This window comes from Bactrocera tryoni, chromosome 1, assembly GCF_016617805.1.
Source record: "Bactrocera tryoni isolate S06 chromosome 1, CSIRO_BtryS06_freeze2, whole genome shotgun sequence".
Taxonomy (NCBI): Eukaryota; Metazoa; Arthropoda; class Insecta; order Diptera; family Tephritidae; genus Bactrocera; species Bactrocera tryoni.
The window spans coordinates 55745373-55763696 of NC_052499.1; the positions used below are offsets into that span (position 1 = coordinate 55745373).

The 18324-nt window shown below is 35.2% G+C and overlaps 1 protein-coding gene across 4 annotated transcripts in view; it reads left to right on the top strand.

The window, feature by feature from the left end:
- LOC120767001 (aminopeptidase N) overlaps positions 1-18324 on the top strand; it is a 173527-nt gene that overhangs the window by 8727 nt on the left and 146476 nt on the right. For 3 of the 4 annotated variants that reach the window (XM_040092822.1, XM_040092841.1, XM_040092850.1), the window contains exon 1: positions 6778-6892. The exons of the other annotated variant lie outside the window; for it this stretch is intronic. The gene's annotated coding sequence lies outside the window, so the exon portion shown is untranslated. Of the gene's footprint in view, positions 1-6777; positions 6893-18324 lie in introns of those variants that run through there. 4 annotated transcript variants of the gene reach the window in all.

Here is an 18324-nt window from a genome sequence, read left to right on the forward strand (position 1 = left end):
ATGAAGAAGAGTAATATTTGATTAGTATAAAGCTTTCAGCAAGGATCTAGAAACCGACAAATATCATAATATCATTAAAGGTAAGAAATGTTTGCTGGAAAATCGACGAATTTGCAATAGAGAGTTAGTTGAGGCTCAGAACATCTCTTATGGTTTGGATCAAACATTTTTGCTGCAATTTTCAGTACGAAGCAGACCTCTCTCTCTTGGTATAAGTGAGTTCGAAGACCGATGACTAATGAAATCTTTAAATTCAGTAAACTGTTTCCTTTTATTCGATCGAGTCATTTGAAGAGACTAATTCTACCTTCTATGACTATGGCTTAATTTTGTATTCTCTCAAATCCAAAAGCTCCATCAGGATCGGGAAGGACCTCTCCCAGCTGTTCGATACCAAACAAGGCGTCTGCCTATCGTGCGATTTCTTCAATCGACTGCTGGAGAAAATAATTCGAGCCGCAGAGCTGAAAAAAGAATGTGCAATCTTCTGTAAGACTGCGCAACTGCTGGCGTACGCCGATGACATCGATATCATTGGCCATAACAACCGCCTTGTTGGTTCTGCTTTCTCACGCTGAACAAAAAAGCGAAGCAAATGGATATGGTTTAAGGCCCTTTATGCATTATCAATCACGAATACCGCAGTCCATGGGACGACGAGCTGTATGAGGTATACGATGGCTTTGAGGTAGTTCAGATAATTAAGAGACAGCGCCTACGCTGGCTCGACCATGTCATTCCAATTGATGAAAACAATCCAGCTCTGAGAGTACTCGCGGGTGGAAACAGAGGACTGGAAGACCTACACTCCGTTAGAGAAATCAGGTGGAGAAGTTCCTGGCTGCATGTTGTAAATTGTTTCCAAGCTTTTATTGACTTCTCTATCCAAATGCACTCTGGATTACACTACTAACTTCTTATACAATTAAACTTCAATTATACACTAAAGACTAATTATAAATTTGTAACTAAAATGCTTAATGTTTGCACTCTATAAGGAGTAATCCGGGGGTACTGACTTCGGAGAATCCATCTGCCATAAGTAGTATTCATATTTTCTCGCATGTCTCAGGCCACCCGAGCTCAACCCTGCCTTACTTGTTTACAATTGAAGTTGCACTCGAAATCCGAGAGTGACTCTTGTCTTATGCAAATATTGATCGAAGACAACGCAATGAACGTTGCGTTTTTGCGATGATGGCATCATCATTGCGGTTCTTTGTCAAAATATGCCGTCACAATGTGTGCTTGCGGTGGATAAATTAGAAATATTTACAGTTTAATATGGCTAATGGCTTCGTGGAATTGAATTTGAACATTTTCTAACATTTATTTTTTACGGTGATTTTACGGCGTTTAGTCATCTCACCACGATTATTATTTATTCAACATTGTCAACTGTTTCCTGTACATTTTTTTGATTTATTCTTCGCTGATATTTTTCTCCAAAGCGCGCTGTTCGTCATACGGTAATGTTGTCAGTTACAAAATTGTATTAAACAGCTCATTTGAATGTCAGCTTATTGCCTGTATTGTTTCATTATTTTTATGTCACGATGACTGTATGCCCAATAATTTGGGAAGTTACAGTAAGGCTTGAAAACCAAACGTTTTAGAAATATATATACTTGTATATGATGGAAGTTTTGATGTTTACTGAAAATAAGTTAGTTCCAACAATTTTTTCTGCATCGAATATGGATTTTAGTAAAACTTTTTTCATGGCGGTAAGACGGAGATATAATGACTTTCCAAGGATAATAGTGTTCAGAAATAAGTATTATTTTCCAGAAATACTTATATTAAATATTTCAAAAAGATCTCATAATTCTGTGATTGATCTGTCGAACAACCTAACTATCAAAGTCACATGCCATTTGCTTATGTCAGATTTAAGCGGCTTTCACTGAATCAAATTTACAAATTCTTAGTCATGCAAATATAAGTGATTCATATTTCGGTTTCATAATTTTAATTTTTTAGAAATCGTGCAAGAAAACTCCCACACGAAAAGTTTCATGCTATCATTTCTATTTCTTCATTTCATTGCATATGATTTTTCAAAGGACTTTAGAATAAGAAATAACCGGTTTTACAATGAGAGCATTTTTTTTCAATAAAACAAAAACGTTTGTGATATCAATGAAATTCTTTATTCCTGTGAAATCACATTCGATGTCATTATGTATGGAATTAGATTTTGTTTGCATAGCCACCAGGGACACGCTTGCAGAAGTCCAGACGCTGAACCGAATTTCCGACGGTTTTCAAGCATAAATCGGCCGACACTGCTGCAATTTCTCTTTCGATATTCGTACGGATTTCATCAATCGTCGCTGGTTTGTAGGCATAGACGATAGACTTGACGTAGCTCCACTGGAAATAGTCTAACGGCGTCAAATTGCACATCCAATGCGGCCAATTGACTGGGCCATTTCGTGAGATAATACGTTCACCAAATTTGTTTTTGAATACATCGTTTATGACATTCGCTGTGCGGCTTGTGGCGCCGCGCTGTTGGAACCACATCCTGTCCAAGTCCATAGTATCCAATTCGGGCCAAAAATATTCGGTTATCATGGGTTAACGTGTCGATCTTGATCATCATGGAAGAAGTACCGGCCCATAAGCCGTGTGGATTACTGCCTGTGGCTTCAGTTCTTGCGTCAATTTGATCTTGTAAGGATGTAGACCAAGATCTTTTCGCAAAACTCGCCACAACGACGTCACAAAGATGCCTAATGCTTGAGAACGACATGTGGAACACTGATTTGGGTCTTCCTCAATTGATGCGCTAGCGGCAGCAATATTCTCGACACTACGGGCACTTCTTTGTCGCACTGGCAAGGGAATATTTTGTACTGTGCTTGTGGATTCAAACTTTTCCACTAGACGCTTTATTGTTGATCTGAAAATAGCAAATTTTAATAATTTCGACTCGTTGTTGCATCGTATATCTTTCCATGATGAAATGGCAAACCTTGCTGAAGAAAAATGTCACAAGAGCGGAAAATATATGGCGTCGTTTGCTCTCTCTATCGGTCTACTCTGTTATGATTTGAACATTTATGTTATGTACAATATATTTTAAAATTCTTTTCGAAATTTATACTAAAAACTGTTGATCTGAGGCCAAGATAGATTTGAGTGTTAAGTCATTTATCGGCCATCAGTTATTCAGTATTCATTTGGACTGTATTGAGAAGAAGAAATGCCTTTACTTTAAATTCATTGGATCTTTGCAGCTCTTTAGAAATTTCTTCAAGAAATATTTAAATCAGTTTAAAAAATTACTTCCGTTAACTTAATTAAAACTTCAATCTCAATTTTTTTATTTGCTGAACAATAAAGAAGAGTTCCCTACTTAAAAAAGACACAGACACTTCAAATTTAATGCGGAATGTTTATTATCTCGAAAGAACATTCTCTACGTCTCGATTACTCGATTGAGTATTTCGACAGGTAATTGGTGAGTGACACGCGAGATGTTTTGCTTCAAGGTCTGAATCAAAGCAGGATTGTCAGCACAGACTTTAACTTTTCATATTCCCACAGAAAAATGTCTATCTGCGCACCGAAGCGTTCTTTCAATAAACCCATTGATTGATGCCGAGATTACTAGCTTCAATTTCGGGGTATAAAATAGTTGGTTGTCATGGCGCGATAACGGTCGCCATTAACTGTTACGTTGTCAGCGGCATCATTATTTAAGAAATATGGACCGATGAGCCTATCTTCCAAACCATTATTTTTTCTGGATGAAATGGCAGTTCTTGAATCTCTTCAGGCTGCTCCCAAATGTGGTAATTTCGCTTGCTTACATATCCATTGAGCCAGAAATAGGCCTCATCGCTGAACAAAATTTAACTCGAAAACGTCGCATCTTCTTGGAACTTTTCAAGAGCCAGTAGAGCGAAGCGGTGTCACTTGGGAAGGTCGAGCGGCTTCAGTTTTTGCACAAGCTATATTTTGTATGCTTTCAACTTAAGGTCGTTCCATACGCCAGTCCAAGTTGCTACAAATGGCGCCGAATCGACTTTCCACGGCCTTCGTAAGTCTTTCCACGATGAAATGCCAAACAATACTGAACAAAAATAACATGACAGCTTGACACGACTCACGCGTGATCTGTCAAAAAAAGGCTCTTGAAAAGAGTAGCTCTACTTGGATCACCCGTGAATATTGTAAAATCAAAATTTTCATCAAAGTGCTCTTCATTAATACCTGTCTGTTATGCCCAATCACAAATAATTTAAAATTTAGCCACTTAAGTATTAATTATGTAAGTTAACTGTGCCATGAAGCCTTTTACCGTTATGTACGTACCGCCAGAATTCACTCTCACGGGCGAAATCAGCCGACCAACGGTTAAACAAGTGTCTAAGCGGAAGACACACTTATAAAGATACAACTGAGTAACGCCAACTAAAGTGGAACAGAAAAGGATTAGCGAAATTGCCTAATGGGGCAACAAAAACAGTTAAGTCGCATAAGGGCGCGGGTGGCGTGCAAAATGCAAATGAAAAGTCGAAATGCCAGCAGAAGCACCAACAAAAAGTGGTAAAAGTGACAGCAACCACAACCAAATAGGAGCTGAATTTATGGCTTGACCCAGAAACGACCTACATAAATACCATTGCTAAAGGATGTGGAACTAAGCAAAAGTAAGTTGAGTTAATTAATACAAATAGAAACTTGAAATATTCACCGAAATTCATAAAACGAAGGGTGAGTTGATTAATGCGAATTTGTGGCGAATTTCGAATGGGTGCAGACATGCGAGCGCTGGAAAAGGATGACATCCATATGGAAATAGAAATAACAACAAAGCGTCAGAGAAAATATTTGTTTCAATGAAAAACTGTTCAACGGCCGCTTATCAGCCAAGTGCCATGTGCCAAGCGTATCATAAATTTTGGCTGACCTATTTTCGGCGTCGCGTTCTCAGTCAAAACACAAAATTCATTCACTCCTGCATTTGGTCGGTTCGTGGAGTTGGGCGGAAAATTCGAGTGTGTTTCGTCGCGCCGAATGAGGCGGCGCTTTTGGCGACGCTGACATTGTCGCCATGAAAACTGAAGTCAATGTAAATATTTGCTATACTTACAAACATATGGTATATACGTGGGTTTTACGCTTATAGACGAACTTCAACTATTTTCCTGTATGTTTATGTACTTTGTTATTGCCATATAAAGCGTCATTTCACGTATCCTGTCAACTTTTTATTTGTTTGCTCTACTTAGCTGCCTGTAACTCCACATAAAAGCTCCCACTGGAATTGCGCTAGAGCTTGCCAAAGGCGCTTAGTTACACTAGTGCTTAATATCGATTGAGTTAATGCGGGAAACTAAGGAACTTAAGACGCGTGCCATTTATTGCGGGTACATTAAAATATTTCGGTAAACACGATAAAATGCTTGTCTCGTTCGTACTTAGGGGGGATTTATTGTTGCCTCAACTTTGTGATGATAATCTTAGCATCAACTGGTGCCACTTTGACTGCACATTATGCTGATGAGTCCGAAAAATTGAAGCATTTCCTGTAGTGCTGCTGGATTATTGTCATTCTGAAAAGTTTTTGATAAGGCGAAGTAATTTCGCAAAGTTATTTGCTTTTATATTTTATAGTAAATACAAATATAAGTATATGTTTAGTACAATGAATTTTTTTTGTGAAACAAACATTTTATAAGAATTTCAAACTTTCCTTATTTCTCTGTAAAATCATATACGGAAACCGTCAGAAGAACAACAATGCGGCGATCGAGCTGTTTAAATATAATTGGAATTAACTTAAACTGAATGCGACGAAACTACAGCTTGGGCAAGAATTGGAGCCGCTCGACCTTTCCAAGCGACATCTCTGCGCTCTATGGGCTCTTGAAAAGTTTCAAGAAGATCTGACGTTTCGAATAAAATTTGTTCAGCAATGAGACGAATTTCTGGCTCAAAATGGTTGTGTTTAATCTTGAAAAAATAAATATTAAAGAATTTTCTTGATGATAATAAACATTCCCCATTCAATTTGAAGATTCTGTTTTCTCTCTTTAAAAAAGTAGGATACCCTATATAATATGTATGAAAATACAAAAACTTTAAATTAATATTATTGTATTTGTTATCTGTCTATAACAGCTCATTTGGAGAGATAATGCTGATTAAAATGTTAAAAAAAACAATAACATAAGCATCTAACAAGGCGCTCTGTTATGCAGTGATAAGATAACAGATCACTGCATAACAGAGCGCCTCATCATCAGTTCTGTTGGATGGCTAACAGACTCGGAAGTGTGCATAGGTACTCGCGCTCTGTTAAGCGGTCATCAACATGCTCATATGTTCAACACCAGTGATGATGTCATTAAATGAGGAAGCCCTCAACACCAGCAAACAACCAAGAAATAGTTGGGTGGTTAGCAGAAAGCCGCGCTGCCTGCGCTGAAATAACCCCAACCCGCTGTGCAGATATGTGTGTGTGCCTGTGCGCACGCATACGTCATCGTGCCACTGCAAAAGCGGGCGGTGAACAGCTGTTCGCTAAACGCGCGCTGTCTACGGGCAACTCGACCAAGCGCCAACGTTAACAGCGGCGCTCATGGAGAGAACTCCAACAGTGGGGCGCTAAGCAGCGCAGCGCTGGTGGTTGTGGCTGCAGTGCGTCGCCACGAATGGGCTCGTATTCGGTATTCTGCAGCACAGCCGACGTGTGCCGGCGACAGCGTCGAGCACAATTCCGATTTGAATTTCATTCAGTCTGCAAAAGTATCTACAGCATTTCGGTTGTATGTCAGCGGCGGCGCTAACGTATTTCGCTCCACTTAGTGTTTGTAGTAGCACACAAAAATTATAAATTGACGCGCGTTCAAAATTTTCCCCTATAAATAGTGAGGTGTGTGGAAATCATCAAAAATGTTATTCAAAAATATTCGTACTAATTGTTAAAAGCATAAAAAGTGTGAGGAAATTGAAGGCAAATTTCTGTGTTTACATTGAAAAAAATATTACTCTTCTTCTTCTGCCATTTGATTGCGAAACCAGCAAGAAAGGTCGCTTACGCACAAGAATCGAATGCATAGAAAGCGAAATTTTCAGCGTCAATGCAATTGACGTTCGTTATTGTTGTTTTTATTGCTGTGTGTGTTGTTGTTGCTAGTTTTTATTTATTTTTTGTGGTGACACTGGCGTGCGTTGGGTGTTGGGCGCGCCCCAAAAGGCAGTCAAGTGTAAGTGCGGTATTGTTAGTATGCAGCGCGTTGTTGTTAATGTTCGTATGTAAAGCAGAACGCTTATTGCGCTGGAACTTTGAGTTGTGCTCGCGCCCGTTCTTATCTGCATACCTCCAAATACAAGCCTAAGTCTATTGGCATTTGTGTTTTGTTTTAACAATTTTTGCCGTTATTGTTGTTGCTTATTGTGGCAGTCTAACAGACGTACGTGGGTGCACGTGAATGCGTTTGGAGTGGACCGCACAAGTGCGCCACTTGAATTGGGTCTAATATTTAACTTTTAGTGTTTTATAAACCGGCTAAGAGTCGTTGGAAAATACTTGAACAGTATGCGGTTGTAGGCAGTATGAAATTATATATTTATATATGTACATATTTATGTATATGGTGCATATGCCACAATATATATAAAATTAAATATAATATATAACATTGGAACTATTGAAGTGCCAGCAACGTTATTTATGAATTATTTGAATGGAGGTTAAAAGTTAGGCTTTTGATTGATGTTCGAAATTAAAGTAAATAGTGATCTTAAAGAAATGGAAGAAAAAATTAAAATTAGGTAAAGAATATAGTAATAAACTATTAATAAAATAGTTAAAAATAATAATTATATTAAAATATTTATTTGTTTTGCTCTTGAAAATGTTGGAAAAATGCAAAAGTAGTAAAAAAGTTAAAACAAAAAATTATGGAAAAATAATCATTATTTTAAAATATTTTCTTTAATTACCTATAGATAGATTTTATATCTATTACAAAAAATGGTATCAGGAGTTTATAACCAATTTTATGCTATAAAACGTGCGCTCGAAAATTTTTTAGAACTAAGATTGTTAATGAAAAACTAAATTAATAACTAATTGAAAAATTTGGAACTCAGAATAAGGTTCATCTGTCTGTCCGCACGGCTGTCGAAATCTCGCGAAAATCTCTTCTACAGTTTTTGAGGCATTGGTCTAAAATTTTGTTCAAGTATTTTTCTTGTCACAAAGCTGCTGATATAAGACCACTATAGCAAATACATTTATAAAACTGTAGTATGTAACTGCTATAGAAAGTGAACTCGGAAAATAATGTCTTTGTGTGGAAAATCGTTGTTGACGGCATATCTTTTCAAAATTTGACAACAGTGCAATCTCCGAAGAAATCTGATCGATCAAACTCTAGTCCTTATATGGATAATTTTTTTGGTTGACGTGATGTCTTCAAAAATTTCGCATAGCTTATTATCTAAAATGATCTATCTAATTAACTCCAAAAAAAAATTGTTCAGATCGGATTATTATAAGCTATAGCTGCCATGCAAGCTAACAGATCAAAATCAAGATAAAGTTATTTTAACATCTTTTTTTTGCTATAAAAAAATACACCAGTAAAGGGTATTTATTATACCTTTGGTGCAAACGAAGTAAACTTTTTTTCTAGTTTTAAATATAAAAAATGATTTCATATGAATCCAAAAAGTTTTGGATATGGGTAATCTTTTACTTAGAAAATACTATATATCTAATATTTGCCTAAAATTTTCTAAAAGTGTTATGTTCTTTATATTACTAATATTAGTACAACTGTCAGAACATTTCTAAGATTGTTCTTTAATATACATATATATATATGTACATACATATCTTGACATTTTTGGAGCAATAAGTCTCCCAAAATTTTGTTAATAATTTTTCAAACAAATATGGTAATATTCATTTAAAAATGGATAGATGTATTGAATTTAAGTTTAATAAGACTTTTCTTCACTGCTGAAGAGGGAACATTGTAGCTCTACTACACTCATTAAAATGTTTCAAAAAATAATATAACCACGTCTATCCATCTAAACACTTAGGTGTTTAAATCATAGAACCGACAAAAATCAAATCCAGATATACCATGCACATCTTCTTCTTCTTCATTGGCGAAGACACTGCTTACGCGGTTATAGCCAAGATTAAAAAAGCGCGAGAGGCTGTTTTGTTCTTTTCATTGGGGGTGTTTTTTTTTACTTGGTGGGTCCCAAACCCTGTGCACAACCCTCGTGAGGGAATATACCATATTACACCATATATAGACTTTAGTACAATTATGAACAAGGAACTTAGTTTCTTAATGCACCTCAATTCTATGATTTGAAAAACCAAAAGTTCAAATAATTCGTGCGATTTTTTTTTCTTCTTCCACAAATGGAAATTGTCGCCTTGTGGAAGCCGTTTTCAGTCGAATAGTTAAAAAAACTCGCTGAAGGAGCTGAAGGCCATCCCAAAAGATTTATTTACTATTTCCGGGTACTTTTTTGTCACAATATCGTTTTTTATAAAGTGAATACTAGATAATCGCTTATTCTTAACTAAAAGAACAAAAGCAAAATATGCAACTGATTTACAGTGACTGCTAAATACAATTTTTTATTCATGAACATTTATTTTGCAGTGCATTTTTTTAGCATAAACAAAATGTTTTCAAAGCGTCTTTCTAAATTTTTGATTTATCAAGTTGTTTACTTTCGCAACACTTTTATACGGTACTTATAATTTATTGCCACCCACAAGCTACGCGAAGAGTTTTATGATGCAAATTTTCAAAATTCGCTGCCATATTCCATAAAAAAAATTTTGAAAAATTTTTAAGTGCGTCCAAAATAATAAAAAAATGAATTTGTAAATGCATATCCATCAAACAAATGAAATATTAATAATTTCGTGCACAATAATTCATGTGTTACGTGTTGCAATTTCGAAATACATGTGTACAATATTTTCCACAAACAATTTATACACATAAAAGTGTATGTTAGTGTGTTACTAAGTGCATTTGTGTGAAGAAAAAAATGAAAAAACAAAGAAAAATTGAATTGAAAGTTAAAATTGAACAATTGCTATTAGCACAGCTGCAGCGATAGACAACAATTGCTTAGCAGCCGACTGTAGAGCGCAAGTGCTGCACAAAATCATACATACATACATGCACACATACATATGTATGTTAGGCCCACAAAAATTGAGCACATCCACACAGCGTTGACCTTGAAGGTAAGTGCATGCCGCTTTTATTATTATACATATTTCTAAATTTAACATATAAACTGCTGTGAGTAGCCACCACAACCTAGAAAAATATACTATTCACACATACACATACGTGCATACGCACCTGCTGGTATGTGTGGTTCATGTGAACTAACGCCGCTACTTTTGACTCCAGTCTCGTTTCCGCTTTAAACTTTTCGTACAAATTATCGATTGTTTGGGGAATACAGACACATATACATGCAACGTTGTGTTTGTGCGCGAAAAGTCCTTCGCCTCAAAGCTTCGTCGAATAGCAACAAAGTCATAAGCTGCAGCAAACAAACTCATACCTTTGTATGTATGTATATATATATATATAGTATATGTATGTACATACGTACATTTACTTCATAGTCATGATATATTTATAGGCACTTAAACGCGCACAGCTTTCTGCGCCGACAAGCGCAACAACAACCTTGGTACCGGCAAGGACACAGTGCAGATGATTTGTGCAACGCAGCAACAGCAGCTGACCCCCGGCTACAGGCAGGAAATCTGCGGCATTTTGCAGCAGTACGCATGTTTGCCGCTGACCACACAACAACAACCACAGCAACAACAACTGTTGCAGAAATTGCCAAATCAAAGTGCAAAATACAGCAACAATTATTTTGCAAATTTTGCCGCATTGCAGCTGCCGGCTGCTTGCGCAAGCAACATGTTGCTTGAGTGATGTTGCAGCAACATGTGCGATGCATAAATGCTGGCTTGTTCTAGGAATGAGTTGTTGAAAATTAATTTTCAGTTGAATCTGCTTTAGGTATGGGCGTGAAAATTAACGTTGCAACGCAATTGTGTAACGCAACGAATTTTCGTCACATTCGCGTTAAGCAGAGCGCCATTTGAGTGAGAATTTAAGCGATTTTAATACTTTTTTTAAACCATTTTTTTTTACTTTTTTTTAACTTTTTTTTTAACTTAAACTTAAAACTTTTTTTAAATCGAAAAAATGTTACAAAGTTGCCACCTGTTTTGAAAAAATGAAATATACTTTTAAAATAGCAATTTGAAGCCTTAAAATATAGCAAGTTGCCACCTATTTAGTAAATAAATTAACATTATTAGCTGTAAACATTTACTTGTCCAATTAAAAATAGGTTTCTACAATGTTTATAATCTTTCAACATTTTCCCTTGTATTGCAGTTGAGTTAGAATCATTTTTGAGATGCAGTTTAAATAAATTTGAGAACTTTTTGATTTTTTTTTAGAAATTCATAAAATAAATAATATATTACATTATGGGCACCAAACTAAGCAGCTTTAGTAAAAAATGTGTATGTCAAATTTTTGTGAAACGTTGCCACCTTATAAAAAATTCCAAAAAAAATTTTATAAACAGAAAACAACTTAAAATGAATTCTAAACTGATTTATGACAACTTACTAAAAAAATATTTTTAGAAGGTTGCCACCTGTTTGAAAAACAATTAAGCAATATTAATATGAAATCAAGGATTCAGGAGAGTTGTCATTTTTATTATCGTTTCCATCAATTTAAAAATGATTAAAAAATTTTTAATATTTCTAATAATTTCATTTTCTCATTTTTAGAGAAAAGGTTTTTCTTCTTTTCATACAAAATAATTGAAATATGATTTTCATATATTTTTATAAGCTACCTACATAACTCGTCGGCAACGTGAGTCTGTTCTGACTGGTGGGTGTTGCTCATGACGGCCACTGCTTGTATTTTTGTTACGTTTTTAGTTGCCATGCCATTGCACTTCGTTTCGCTTTCAATTACTTCTCCACACTTGCGTTTTTCGCCTGTTTATAATTCATATTTATCTTTTCTCTTGCCACATTTGTTCTGCTGCGAATTCGATTTGTTTGTTTTTATATAAAAAAAATATATAAAAAAGAGTGTAAACAAATAACCTGTGAATGACTGCAACGCTGACACTTGCAAGCGACTGGTGAGCATTAAATGTCCATATTCATATACATATACATACATATGTATCTAAGTATGAATGTTGCCCTCACTCTTCTTCGCTTAACACCCATGTTGGAGCCACTGCTGCTTGTTGCTGTTAGTGGTGACAGCGTTGCATTTCCAACAATTCATTTAATTCGCTTTTTTGTTTTTGTTTTTATTAGTTTTTTGTATTTTTTTTGTGACACCATATCTTTCCCCGTTCTTTCAGCTGTCTCGCTGCACTTGTCTTTCATTCATTGTTTTTGCCTCGGTCTTTAAGCGGCTGCTAGGCAAATGCACTGTTAACTTAATTTATTATTTCGACCCATTTATTTGCTACTGTTTTTCAGCTCTTGCTGTTGTTGTTCGCTCTCTGCTTCTTCTTGTACATTTTTTGTGTAATATTGCGTGGCGAATGCGAGGTGCGATTTTTCATGCATGCCTAATTACGCCCCCTTCGGTGGTCAGAGCATATGCACGCTTGTTTAGCGGTGCCCCACTGCAGCTTGTGCTCAGCGCATTTAACCTCGTTTCGCGGAATTGTCTTGTAGGAGTGTGAAATTAATGGTCGAACAAGTGCTCTTACTAGCATTTCGCCCTCAAGCATGCATTTAACTGTAACGCCGAAAGTTAACTTTGAATCGTTTTGCCAACGGAAGAAACAGCTGTTTGATAAATTTCATTGAAAACGAAGAGAGAGTTCGTGGGGAGTGCAAAACAATTATTTTGAAGAAGTGTGGTTGAAAGTTTTAAAGAGTTAATTCCAAGTGATAAACGATTTTTTAATTATATGGTAATGAAGAAATAGTAATATGCTTCATAACTTAAAGTACTGGTTTTTAAGGGGTTTCAAATGAGATTAGATGTCTATGGCTCTTAATATCCCTAAAATATATATTTTCTTAATTAACATATGATTCTTATATCTCTAATATATATATTTTCTTAATTAACCTATGAAGCAACAATAAAGGTATTTACTTAAAATCCATTGATTTATGCAAGTTCCTTGTTCGTTTCACCACTTCATATATATTTGGAAGAAATTAATTATAGATATTTGGTATTACACCAAAATGATCTGAATTAATAAACCCAGGTCTATTTTAAATTTTCATTGCGATCTAGGCCCTGGGTCCTTAAAAATCAGAGCAATATTTGATCTAAAGCTTTCGACCTTTTGCCAACCCATTCATATGTAAAAACAATAACAAAATAATACAGCAAACTTTAGTATAAGAATGTATGTGAATACATCGCATGATCAAATTTGACCCGGACTGACAATTTATTTTCAGATATTTAAAAAAAATGTTATAATCGACTTCATAAAAGGCTGCTGAGCCAATACAAATATGGCAACGTTTAATTTAATTTTCCATGCACTTATAAACCGTTATAGGCAATGGCCTTCGGTGACTTAAGCGATTCTTGTTTATATTTTTAGCTTATTTTTGGAGCGCCATTCGTTAGATTGTTGGTTAGTTCTGACATCATATTCTTAAACTCACGTCTCGTTCTCATGAATGATGCCCTTGATGAATGTAAGGTTCTCGTCTATGTTGTCCAACATATTTTTTGCGACGTCGTTTTTGCAAAAGATTCAGGTCTTTTGTTACCTTGACACACTTCATACCCTAAAGATTTATTAAAATGAGTTGAGTCGCTCTATAAGAGGTCAACATGCCAAATTTATACATGCGTCGTTTGAAGATTGGGACTAACGAAAAATATGTGGATTTTAATCTTGTTGCGCCATCTAGGTGTCAGGTCGGGTACTTTTCAATTGACCTGTTAAGGGGGTATTCTGGTCTAGAAATTAAAAAAAATCGAAATTTTTTTTTATATTTTCAAAGTTTAACTATTCAAGAATATGTGTAGAAGAGGATTTTTCAAAATTCAAATTATTTTCGGAGATATAGGCATTTTTCTGACCCGGCATCCAAACTGGTTCGGCCGGAACTAATCGAACAAAAGACATTAGGTGAAACTTTAAACGCGGTTTTCTCAAAACTGACTGTTTCGGAACGATACCCACGATTTCTCAGGTTCTACTGGACTGATTTACTTGAAATTTTTATAGAGTCTTCTTTATAGGCTTGTCTATGGTTAGAAATAGCCTCATCCCCAAATTTTTATTTTTATTATTTTAAAAAAATTCGAATTAGTCAGAAAAAGTGATCCAAAAAAACTTTTTTTTCAGGCAGTCGCCATTTTGTGAAAAAATTTTTTTCCACTTTTCCGTAGTTCCGGCCATTGCGACATTATTCTAGATTAATAATCTTTTTTTTCTGCTTTCAAATAACTAGGAGGGTTGAAATCATGGGTATGGTCACGTGGAAATTTTTAAAGACCCCCCACTTCGTCAGCTCAGAATTTTTGAAATTTTTTACTTTCTTTAGTTTTTAATTTTTTTCTGTACTCTTCTAAAATTAACAAATAACTAATAAAAAACACGGTGACAAATAAAAAGAGATAAAATAAGGTTCAAACGCTATGGACCTCAAGAAGATTACTCAAACGATCTTGTAATTTAATGAAGTGGCTGTAACTGGGTTGGAACGAATTAATATATGCTATGGACCATTTTAGGTACCAGTGAATTTAAAAGCCTACAATAAATTTGGTGTGATTTTGTTTAGCAGAAAATATCTTTGCCACATTCCAAAAAAATTTTATCTTTAGCGCACGAAATTCATATCTGCAGATAAGTTCGCGGGAAGAATCGCATCGGAATAGTTACATAATTCATACGTTGTACGAAATTTGTGTAAATAAATTTGTGCTGATAAGATAACAAAAGTATGAAATGTGCACACAAACAAATTCCTAGAAATTAACAAAAGTAAAATAATTTATAGCGAAGTGGAGCCACTTCCATTACAAGCAGAGTTGTCTCTCTGCAATTACAACGAAGCCGAGCGTACTCAAGTGATGGAGTGGGAGCATAACGCATTGCTTTATTTTCCGCTTATAAATCTAGATTGTATATATGCCTGAATCTCATTTATCATTGTGTGTATGTATGTATATAGGAAGTATGTTTACGAATACCATTCTATTGCGAAATAGCAAAACAAATATTGGGGCAACAGCGGCAGACGGTGAAAACACTTGAATTGTGTAGTAATCAGCAAGTTCAAGAGCCTTTTTATGGAAGTGATTTTGAAAAGCAAAAGATGCCGACAAGTCGAAAGTATTTGAGAATGAATGAAGTTGTTGAGTATGAATCGAAGGGATATAAACATACATAGGAAAATATATGTATATAAAGCACAACCTAAGACAACCTGAAAACTAAAGAAGCGCTGGCACTCAACAAAACTGAATTTGGCCTGCCTTTCATTCACTTCAATAGATTAGTATTTGGATGAGACGCTAGTAATTGTTGCAAATAAGGCAGACAGCATGAGAACGAAGAATAATAAAAATCTGCTGCCAACAATGTTGGAAGCTGGCAACTTAACTGAAAAGTGCTGAGTTGCCTCAACGACAGACACCAAAATATTTTGCCATACCGTGATTTGGCGCCAGGAAGGCTGCTATAGTTTTTCGCGTATGGTCGTTAGACCGTTAGCGCTGCTGGAAAGCATGTATGACCTGACACATAACGTTATATATATATGTATTTACATATATACTACATATGTAAGTACATACATATATTCTTATGTTTTTCCTGTGGATTCAAATGCGATTGACCCGCCGCTGGTGTCATTTGATTGCCTTTGTTAGTGTATGTACACACTTACATAGTACAATATATCTTAGTCTACTCGATTTGATCTTGCTATCGCACTAATGTGCCACATTCGCGTATTGTTTTTGCCACTTTTGCCATTTTCCCAATTTCATTTCAGTAGTTGGCTGGTGTTAAGGCATATGCCCGCATGAATAGACATTTTCGCAGCTGGAAGCCGTTTGTCCGCTGGCGGAATAATTTTATTGCTATTTATATACATGTACATACATATACATATGTATGTATATACCTTTATTTGTTATTGTGGTTTTTGCAATGTGGCATTGTGTTTTTAAATGGTTTGCTCGCACATTTGCCAAAGTGCTAAATCGTGTGCTGGACATTTTGCGAATACTCCCACTATTTCTCTGTTATAAATACTTGGAATTTCGAGATTTAGGGTGCAAATTTTATGTTTGTTGGTATTTAAGATGAAACTGTTATTGTTTCAGCAATTGTGTGCAATGTTTTTATTTGTCAAAAGCGATTTATTTAAATAAATTCAGGGGCATATTTGTTGGAAATATCGAATAAATTTTCGAACCGACAGCAGGGACGTCCGACAAACAGCAAAGGGCGGATTTTAAATTTGTTTCTAACATCTAAGATTTTAAGTATCAAATAGAGCTGTTGGCTTAGAACAAAAAAAACTTGTAGAGTAGATAATTTGGAAATTTGGTTTTGTGGTTCCATAAACCTTTATTCAACACACCTTATATCAAAAAAGATATTCGTATTTAACCCGGTGTAGTTTGAAATTGTTCCTTTTCGTATTTCTAATCAAACTTCAACTTTTTTATATTTACAACATTAAATAAATATGTAAATACATATGTACCATTTTGGTTTGACGACTTTTTGCCATTTTTCCGCTAGAGACATTATTCCATCCACTGTCATCTATCGACAAAATACGAAAAGACTTTTTCGACTATGCGATATAAGACATTTATTCTAAATTAGAACTTATATCATCAAACAAATCAAAAGACATACCGATTGTTTAGAAATTGAAAATTCTCTGAGAAATAAATACATTAAACACTAGTTCAAAAATATTTGTAGATTGGATCAATTGGCCTTAGTTTAACCAATTTTTTTATAATTTTAATAGAGAATTATCGAGGGACTGGTATTGGTAACGTTGTGTTCCAACGTTCGAACTAATCCAGAATGAGTCCAAATAACATTATAAATATTATTATATTACAAGAAATATATTATTCATAAAATAAATATATTCAACTCTTTACAACTCTGAAAAATGTTGAAAACCAGAAAAAATATTACTTTTAGCTGCACTATACGCTAACATACTTTGCACAGATGCATTTCCTAAAACATAAAATATCATAAAAAGTATTTTCTCTTGATTTTGATTGGCCATTTTGTATGAAAAATATATACTGTAGTTGTCCGATCTGAAGCGTTCTGTGAAGTTATCCAGAGATCTATCGTGAGATAGAGGTAACTGTTGGCATTAGTGGGAGCGGTATACATTCAATATTGCATATACATTTTAGTGTAACAAAATTTTTTCAAGTCGCAAAATAAGTCTCATCTTGATTGATGGGGAGAAATGTTTAAAAAAAAACACTAGCTGTCCTTCGAAACATGCCTACAACATCGCGCCAGGTGATAAATGATTGATGCATCCGAAAGTAAAGATCCGAAAGTAAAGATCAGTAGACTGCATGGGTGTCTTAAGTTGAGTCGAATCCAACAAAAGTTGTTAGAACACGAAGCATATATCGTAACCATACTACTAGAACAAGGCAGAGCAATAAATATTGAATGATACACAAACATCTGTTTGCCAACAGTCGAACATCGTCAGAATCAATTGAATTTTTGAGCACTGAAAACATCGACTTGACCTCAATCAAAATGGCAAGGGTGCTTCGAGAATTGGTTCAAACGCATGAAAAAGTATATAGATCTTAATGGCGAATATTTTTAAAAACAATAAAGCGGTTTTCATTGATTAAAATTTGTTTTGTTTTCTCTAATCCCGAAATATAAAAGACAACCTACGCATATGGCAGCTATATGCTATAGCGGTTCGATATCGAAAGAGAAAGGGACGATCAACAACCAAGGGACTAGTTTACGAATATATAGACAGATGGACGGACAATTAGAGAGGGAGATAGACATGGCTATATCGACGCAGCCTGTGACACTGATCATTTGTATATATTTTTTGCTTTTGGGTCTCCTACGTTTTCTTCTGTGTATTAGAAATTTCGTGACAAACTTATTATAAACTGTTCAGCGAATTTGGATACCTTACACTTGTTATAGATGTTCAAACAATAGTACTGTTTGTTTCTTGTAAGCAATGGCAAGAAAAAAACACTTATGGGA